This window comes from Lactuca sativa, chromosome 7 (genome assembly GCF_002870075.4).
Source record: "Lactuca sativa cultivar Salinas chromosome 7, Lsat_Salinas_v11, whole genome shotgun sequence".
NCBI classification, from domain to species: domain Eukaryota; kingdom Viridiplantae; phylum Streptophyta; class Magnoliopsida; order Asterales; family Asteraceae; genus Lactuca; species Lactuca sativa.
The window spans coordinates 83,446,902-83,454,812 of NC_056629.2; positions in this window are offsets into that span (position 1 = coordinate 83,446,902).

The following is a 7,911-nucleotide window of genomic DNA, read 5'->3' on the forward strand; positions in this document are numbered from 1 at the left end:
CACCTCTCATTGTACTCTCTATTCCTTCGGCTCGTGATATCCTCTCATTGTACGAGACGGTTGTCCCAAATAATTATATATCTTTTTGAGAAAATCAAAATATGCCCAGAAATTGGGTAACGTTTAACACAATGACCAAGATTTAGAAAAATACTTAAAAAGGCAAGACAACTTGTCCACTAGGAAATTGTTAACCATTCTTCAAAATAAAACTTTTGACCATAGTTCAATCTTTTTATGTAATTAGGTTTCGTATCAGATGTGATCTAACCAATTAGAACCTGATTACGAATATATGAAATGAACCCAATTGGAACGGGTTTGAAAATTCATGCTGAAAACCGATTTAAAGAAAGTTTTATTTGATCCGATAAAAAAATGTCTTTTTAATTCATCACTTCAACAAAATTTTGTTGATACAAGGATTCCGATATGCTGCCCAAGAAAGGTCTGATCCCTTCGCCGAGAATCGTCTGCACTAAACATAAAAGTAAAAAGATATCATTTTGACACCTTAAATGGTTGCTAATAGACCAAAAACGGCTTACATCATGATCATGAAGCCTTGATTTTTACTTATTAGCCTATTTTTTTTTATCAACCATATGAAATCATTAAATCCTGACACCGAAATCAAATTTGGCAAAACGCAGCATTAATAGTCTTAAATAGGATTTCCAAAAAACGATTCATATACTATTTGTAACCCGATTATGTAGTTTAGGATTTTTAGGTTAGAAACTGGATTTAGTTTTTTTGGAAACGGCAAATATTATTAAAACACCATGATTAGCAAGTAACTAAATCGTGGAAAAGAGAAAACAAAGGTTTGAAACAGGAAAGGGGAAAAAAGCAACCAAGCAAATTACAAGAAATGTGCAAAAGGTGAATAACACCACTCCATCCAACTACCACAACCCGCAGAGCTCCTATACTTACACCAATTATAGGATGTGGAAATAATAGTATCCGCCACTTTCATAGGGGCAGTATAAGAATTTTTGAACACCCTATCATTCCTTCCTGGCTAGCCAAATAGACCAAATTGTACAGTAGAAAATCATACTTCCAATCACCCTTCTTTTACACCTGTTTCCACCGGTAGCCACCAAATCGAGAAAGTCAAACATATTGCTAAATCTCCTAGCCTGAAATCTGCACCATTTGAAGATCCAGTTATGAACCTCCTGAGCATATTCACATTGAAGAAAGAGATGGTTTTTCGTTTCCGAATCATTGCTACACAACGGGCAGTGATGATATCGAGTTTGAACTCCCCTCTTCGCTAAGGAATCTGCCACTGGAATACACCCTAGCATAGCTCTCTAAACGAAGCATCGAACCTTGAGAGGTATAAGCTTTGACAAATAGATAGTAGGGCATGTATAGCATGTCAATTTTGAGTCTATAATAAGCCTCATGTCGTCCACCTTGTATATACCATCTGGAGTCAGGGAGAATCTGAAATTGTAAGGTTGGGAGGTCCCCATCACTTCCATGTCACCTATGTCACGGTATAGGCCTAATAATTCATGTAAGAAGCAACTTTTAACTTTTTCAAGTTTATATAAATGTGGATATTTGACTTGGAATGGGATTTTTCCACACCACGAATCCTTCCAAAACAGAATTTTCACATTTTCACCTGGTATGAGGTTGAAATACTCGAGGCAATCTATGTGGAGAGTCTCAAGGGCATTAGTGGCTTTATGAATATTATTCCAAACACCAGATGAAGTTTTCCTAGCAATGTAGGTAGCTGGCTTTTTGCCAAGGTTATGAATGCTCACGATGACATGCTTCCATAGACTATTATCGTCGTTCATTAATCTCCACCACTATTTAATCAACAAGGCTAAATTTTGTGGTTTTAATGTGGATATGCCAAGGCCGCCAACAACAATAGGGGCAATAATCTTCGACCAATCAATCCAATGTATTTTTCGGTTCAACCCCCCCCCCCCCACAGGAAGTTGCGTCTAATTTTCTCCAATTTATCGATTATCCCCTGCGGTGCCTTGAATAATGACAAGTAATATGATGGAAGGCTATTCATAACTGATTTAATGAGGGTTATACGACCGCCGAATGACAGTGTTTTAGCTTTCCAGTCAGACAATATGGATTTGAATTTCTACAAGATAGGTTGTTAATGTTTAACTAAACCCATGTTTACCCCTGTGTGTATCCCTATATAAGTGAACGGGAAGAAGCCCGTTACGTACCCCAATAAGCTAGCCATTGATTGACTTTCATAAGTCGAGGTTCCAACACCAAATAGGCGGGATTTTAAGAAATTTACCTTGAGGCCAAAGGATATGTGGAAGCATTTCAAGAGTGCGGAGAGATTCTTTATACTAGACCGATCCCAATCTCCCAAAAAAATGTCTCATCTACATAGAACATATGGGAGAGAGTGGGACCATTTACAGGTAGCTTTAAACCAGCTAACAAACCTATCTCTCTAGCGTTCTTGATGGAATGGTTCAATCCTTCCATCGTTATTATAAATAAAAAGGGGGAAAGTGGATTTCCATGGCTAGGCCAGACAATGGAGCGGGTTTTGACGCTGATCTGATCCAAACCCTTAACAATTATATGGGTTTGGAGCATAGTTTTTTATCCGTTTACCCGTTAACAACCCGTACCCACTAGCCCTTTTATTAAAAGAGTCGGGTATGGATCATCACCGATCCGCTCCGTTTATAACCCGCCCCATATAAATTTTAGAAATATAAATTTATATTTTATATTACCTAAAGTTTACATTAAATTCCAATCAGAAGTCCAAAGAGAAAAGGCCAAAGATTAAATTGTTTTTACATAGGACTCGAGGACTCAACTTCTAGACTTCCAGTCTTCTCCCAAGAGTTATGATTTCAATTCATTTATATTTCATCATGTAATCACCAATTTCATTTATAAATCAATAAGGTCATTTATCAACCGAAAGAAAGTTTGTAATTGCGATTCTCTATCAATGCAATCGGCGATCAAAAACCAATTGGAAGTAACTAAAATAATGATTTTAATTCCAATAGAAAGTCCTCGAGTACATAATGTGTTTTCTAAATCAAAACTTAGTTTTATTTAATAAATGTGATTTTATGATTTAAGTAAAATGTGTTTGATTATTCAAAAAACCTACGGGTTACGGGGCGGATTTGGATATCTGTTGATTCGGTGGATAAGGGTATGGGTTTGATTATTCAAAACCCTACGGGTTACGGAGCGGGTTTGGATCGGATTTTGAAATTTGTTAAAAGGGTTTGGATCAAGGTCGATTCACTCCAAACCTGCCCCATTGCCAGGTCTAGCCATGACGAACACCTTTCGTTGTGACGAATTCATTTACGTGTGACCCGATTACCAGAACCGAAGTGCGGGAAGAGGAGAGACATCCCCTGATCCACCATCTCCATTTTCCTCCAAAGTTCATTTGTTCCATGATGGAATCAAGGTAGTTATAGTTAACATAATCGAATGCCTTTTCGAAATCGACTTTAAGCATAAAGATCTTCTTGTTGCTCCTTTTTGCCAGGAGGCGGAGAACAGCGACAACTTGGTCAAAATTTTCAACAATTGGATTCAGTTAGATCTGATTTTGGCCAAAATGGGTTATCACTCATCGAAAAAAAACTGAACCAAATTTAAAACCTACATCGACATAATTTTTAATTTAGTTTGTGCACCTCTCAGATGCGAAGAAAGATGATTATTGTTGTCATGACCCTTTCCCCAATGGTAGCCAATGTCATAAACATTTTCATCATGATCGATAATTTCCAATAATGATGCATGATCATATATTGGATTCTATGCGAAGTTGTGAAAAAATCAACCAAAAAGACGTTACAAGAAATTATTGCAGATATAGGCGGGACCATAAATTAATAAGGTAGATATTAAGTCTTGTTTTCTTGTTATTTAGTTATTTGTTTATTAATGTAAAATATTTTAGTAAGAGCAATACTTTGTAATGCATTTACTTTAATATCAAAATACACATTTAACTACAGATACATTTCACATCAATAATTCAATAGAATGTATATAGAGGAGGAGCACGAGATCCCAAAAAACTTAAGCCAAACGCGTAGGATACAACATAGATTAGAGGCATCCAACACAATACGTGTCAGCATATCATTACATTTGTATACTCTTATCTACTTATATTATTAGATTTTTTTAACGACAAATCTAATCTAATCTTAAACTACTCCTTATTCATGAATTTACATATGTCTCAGATGAGACTTGGAAACCTCAACCTTAAGGAATGAGGGTAACATCTGATACCATTGAGCTAGAAGCCTTTTAGTAATTCAATTCAAATCCATGAGAATTATTCACCATATCATGGTATCAAAGACTCATTCTAATCTTTCCTAAAGTCTCTCATTCTCTTCCACATTACCTTTCTTTATGTTCTTCCTCCATACTTCTCCTTTACTGTCAGTCTAAACCCTACCACACTACCATGCCCGACGACAACCACCCACATCCCTCTACACACAAGGCATATGTCAATACGATATCAAAATGTATGTCCTATTAATCCTTGATCTTACCACCAATAACTATGATCCCTGGAGCGACCTCTTTACCTCCCACTACATTGCATACGATGTAGTCATTCACATTGACGGCTCATACGACCCTCTATAAAAACACCTCCTACGAATCCCAAATGGGAGAAACTTAACGCCATAGTTAAACTATGGATGTTTGGATCCATTTCTCAATCACTTATTACCTCTACCTATAACATCAATGTAAATGCTCAGAAAATTTGGCTCCATCTCAATGCCCTCTTTTGTGAAAACAAATATGTCACATCTTTGCAACTTGAAAGTGAATTTTGGAATATCTCAACGGCGGACCTCTCATCCAATACTATTGTACCAAATTCAAAAAGCTTGTTGATTTACTAGAAATACTTGGCGAAAGGTGAAGGAAAAACATGTTGTGATTGACACCATCAATGGCTAATCTAGCATGTTAGATGGAATTAAAGGTATTATCCGACAAAATAAAGCCATCCCCTATTTTTCTTAGATTTGATCAATGTTAGGTGTGGAAGAACAACACCTTAACACCAATTGAGTTCCGACTTCGTCTCACTGTAACATCCCGACTCCCAGGTATAATTTTAAAAGCTTTATATTCATTTTATTGAATGAACTCGACTAGTTGGAGGCCCCAACTCGTCGTTTCAAACTTAGTCAGCCCGCATGATTTATGACTTCTACTCGACGAGTCGGAGGACCCCGACTCGACGAGTAGAGGATGTGCATGGAAACCCTAAATTTTAGGGTTTGCAGCCTATTTAAAGAACTTATGGATCGTTTCTAGCCTCCTTCATCATCATTACAGCCAGAGGAAACCCAAGATCGAGTCCTAAACCCCCATTGTGTGTGTTGAGTGCTTGAAAGGTGTTATTTGTTGATTTTGGAAGGGAAACTTGAAGAGTGAGGAGCTTGGATCAAAAAGGAGGAAATGGATCTGCCATCTACTTAGTTTTGGCAACCAATCTGAGGTATAAAGCTAATACCTTGACCCTTTCATGCTTAGATCTTCTTTTATGGATATTTATGGTCATTTTTGGGTTTTAATGTAGCCACTCTTGGGTTTGAGCTTGTCACAAGCATGTGGTCTCAGATCTGCACTCCTCTAGGCCCTAAATTCATAAAGTTATCAAATTTATCTTGTATTGTCCTTTCTTCATGCCCTAAACCTCATCCTAGACTTGGTTTTGGTGTTTTAAGCCTTTTAAGACCTTGAATGCACGTAAAGTTAGCAACTTTACGTGATAACTTCACCTTAGGAAGCTAGATCTACAATTTGAAGCTTTGGGGTAGCTTAAAAATGTCTGAATGAGAAATAGGTTGAATGGACTCGACGAGTTTCATGGTCAAATCGACGAGTCAGATGAAGATTGGTTGTTTTTGGTTTTTGCACGGACTCGGCGAGTTAGCGAGATCACTTGACGAGTTAGTTAGGGTTTTCCCGACATTATGGAGACCACATAGACTCAACGAGTTGTTTGGAAACTCGACGAGTCAACTGGGGTTTTCACGATTTCCAGAGTACTGAAGGAACTCGACGAGTCATAGGACTACACTCGATGAGTTCGGTCAACATGGACTGTTGACCTTGACCGTTGGGTTTTACTTTGACCAAGGGTTGACCAATTGGACTTCTGGGGGTATTTTAGTAATTTGGAAATTTATGGAAGTGGATCATTGGTGGATGTAGGTGTTTGAGTTGGAGTTGTATTTGGGGGAGTTTGACATGATCATCCCGGGCTACTTGTGAGGTGAGTTGTCCTCACTATACTAACAGGGTCGAAGGCACCGACGCCGGCCCTTTTCGGATTTGTATTCGGGTTTATTGCATGATGATATAGGAAAATGTTATGTTAGTGACTGGTTAGGTCTGTATCCTGGTTAAAGGATGTTACTATGTTAGTGATCTGTTAGATCTGCATGACTACTTGTACATGCTAGCTAGCGTATGATATTTATGTGCACATGACTGTTTGATTTGGGGGTTAGGTTGAAGCGGACTTCCTTTGTGCTGAAGGCCAACATACCCATGGCAGACTGAATTGACTGCAGGCCCGGTAGGGCATACTAGTCAGGTCGAAGGCCCGACGAGCAGTCCGGATAGGCTGAAGGCCCTATGAAACGGTCCAGACGTGTCGATGGCTCGGAGAGCGATCCAGATAGACTGATGGCCCTGCGAGGCAGTCCAGTCAAGCTGATGGCTCATTATGCATGTTGTTTGTTTGTATGATACAATTATGGTTTGTATCGCTTTGGTATTTTGGGGGAACTCACTAAGCTTCGGGCTTACAGTTGTTGATTATGTTTCAGGCACTTCTATTGATCACGGGAAGGCGAATGCGTGATCGTACACCTCCTTATATTTTAATGATTTGGTTCTGGGATACTCTAACATGAAACCATTTTGAAAACAAATTTGTAATAATTATTGGTTTTTGAATGATTTAAAAAGTTTTAAATTGGCATGATTTTTATGGGTGTTATAAGTTGGTATCAGAGCCTTGGTTTGAGTGAATTGGAGGAAACACTCGTGTGTATGCAGTATAAAACTAAGGACAAGATTTTAAAATGATTTTTCAAATGATTTCCAAAATACTAAAGGAGGATGCAAGTGTACGATCAGCCGGATCCAGTAAATAGACCCCAAAATACCATACAGATTACTTGATTTTGTGATATGTTAGAACAACATGCTAGTACTAGGCTAGGGATCTTCAGGAATTTCATGATAGAATTGCCTAATTATATGATGACTGGTAGCCTAGGGTTTTTCCTTATATGAAATTGACATCATTGTTGTAGTTGCTTAGTATATGCATCACGACTGTACATAATTAAGATCTTATAGCCTGAGAATGTTTGATTTGGCCTTATTTCCTGTTCTTGTTTGATGTAGGGCTTAGGGTAGGATCAAGTATTCGAAAGTCTATAGGGTCTAGTGTTATGTATGACTAGCATACATGAGTGCTGCGGGGTTTCCTCCTTAAACCCTAGCATTGGCACCAAGCTACCTCAACTACATAAAGGCCTCCCTAGCACATAATTTCGTCCATGCATTCCCTCTAAGAGCCTTGAACGAAATCTTGGTCCCCCATGTCTCTCTCTCTCTCTCTCTCTCTCTCTCTATATATATATATATATATATATATATATATATATATATATATATATATATATATATAGTTTTCCTCTTGTTAGCTTGGGTGTGAACTATCAGAGGCACGACATTTGTGGTGCTTGCTTCCAAGAGATCTTCAAATGGAAATTTTAGTTGTTTGCTATAACAAATAAAAGGTATTTAACACTAAACCTTTTCTTTAGTATGTCCGGCAATACCTAG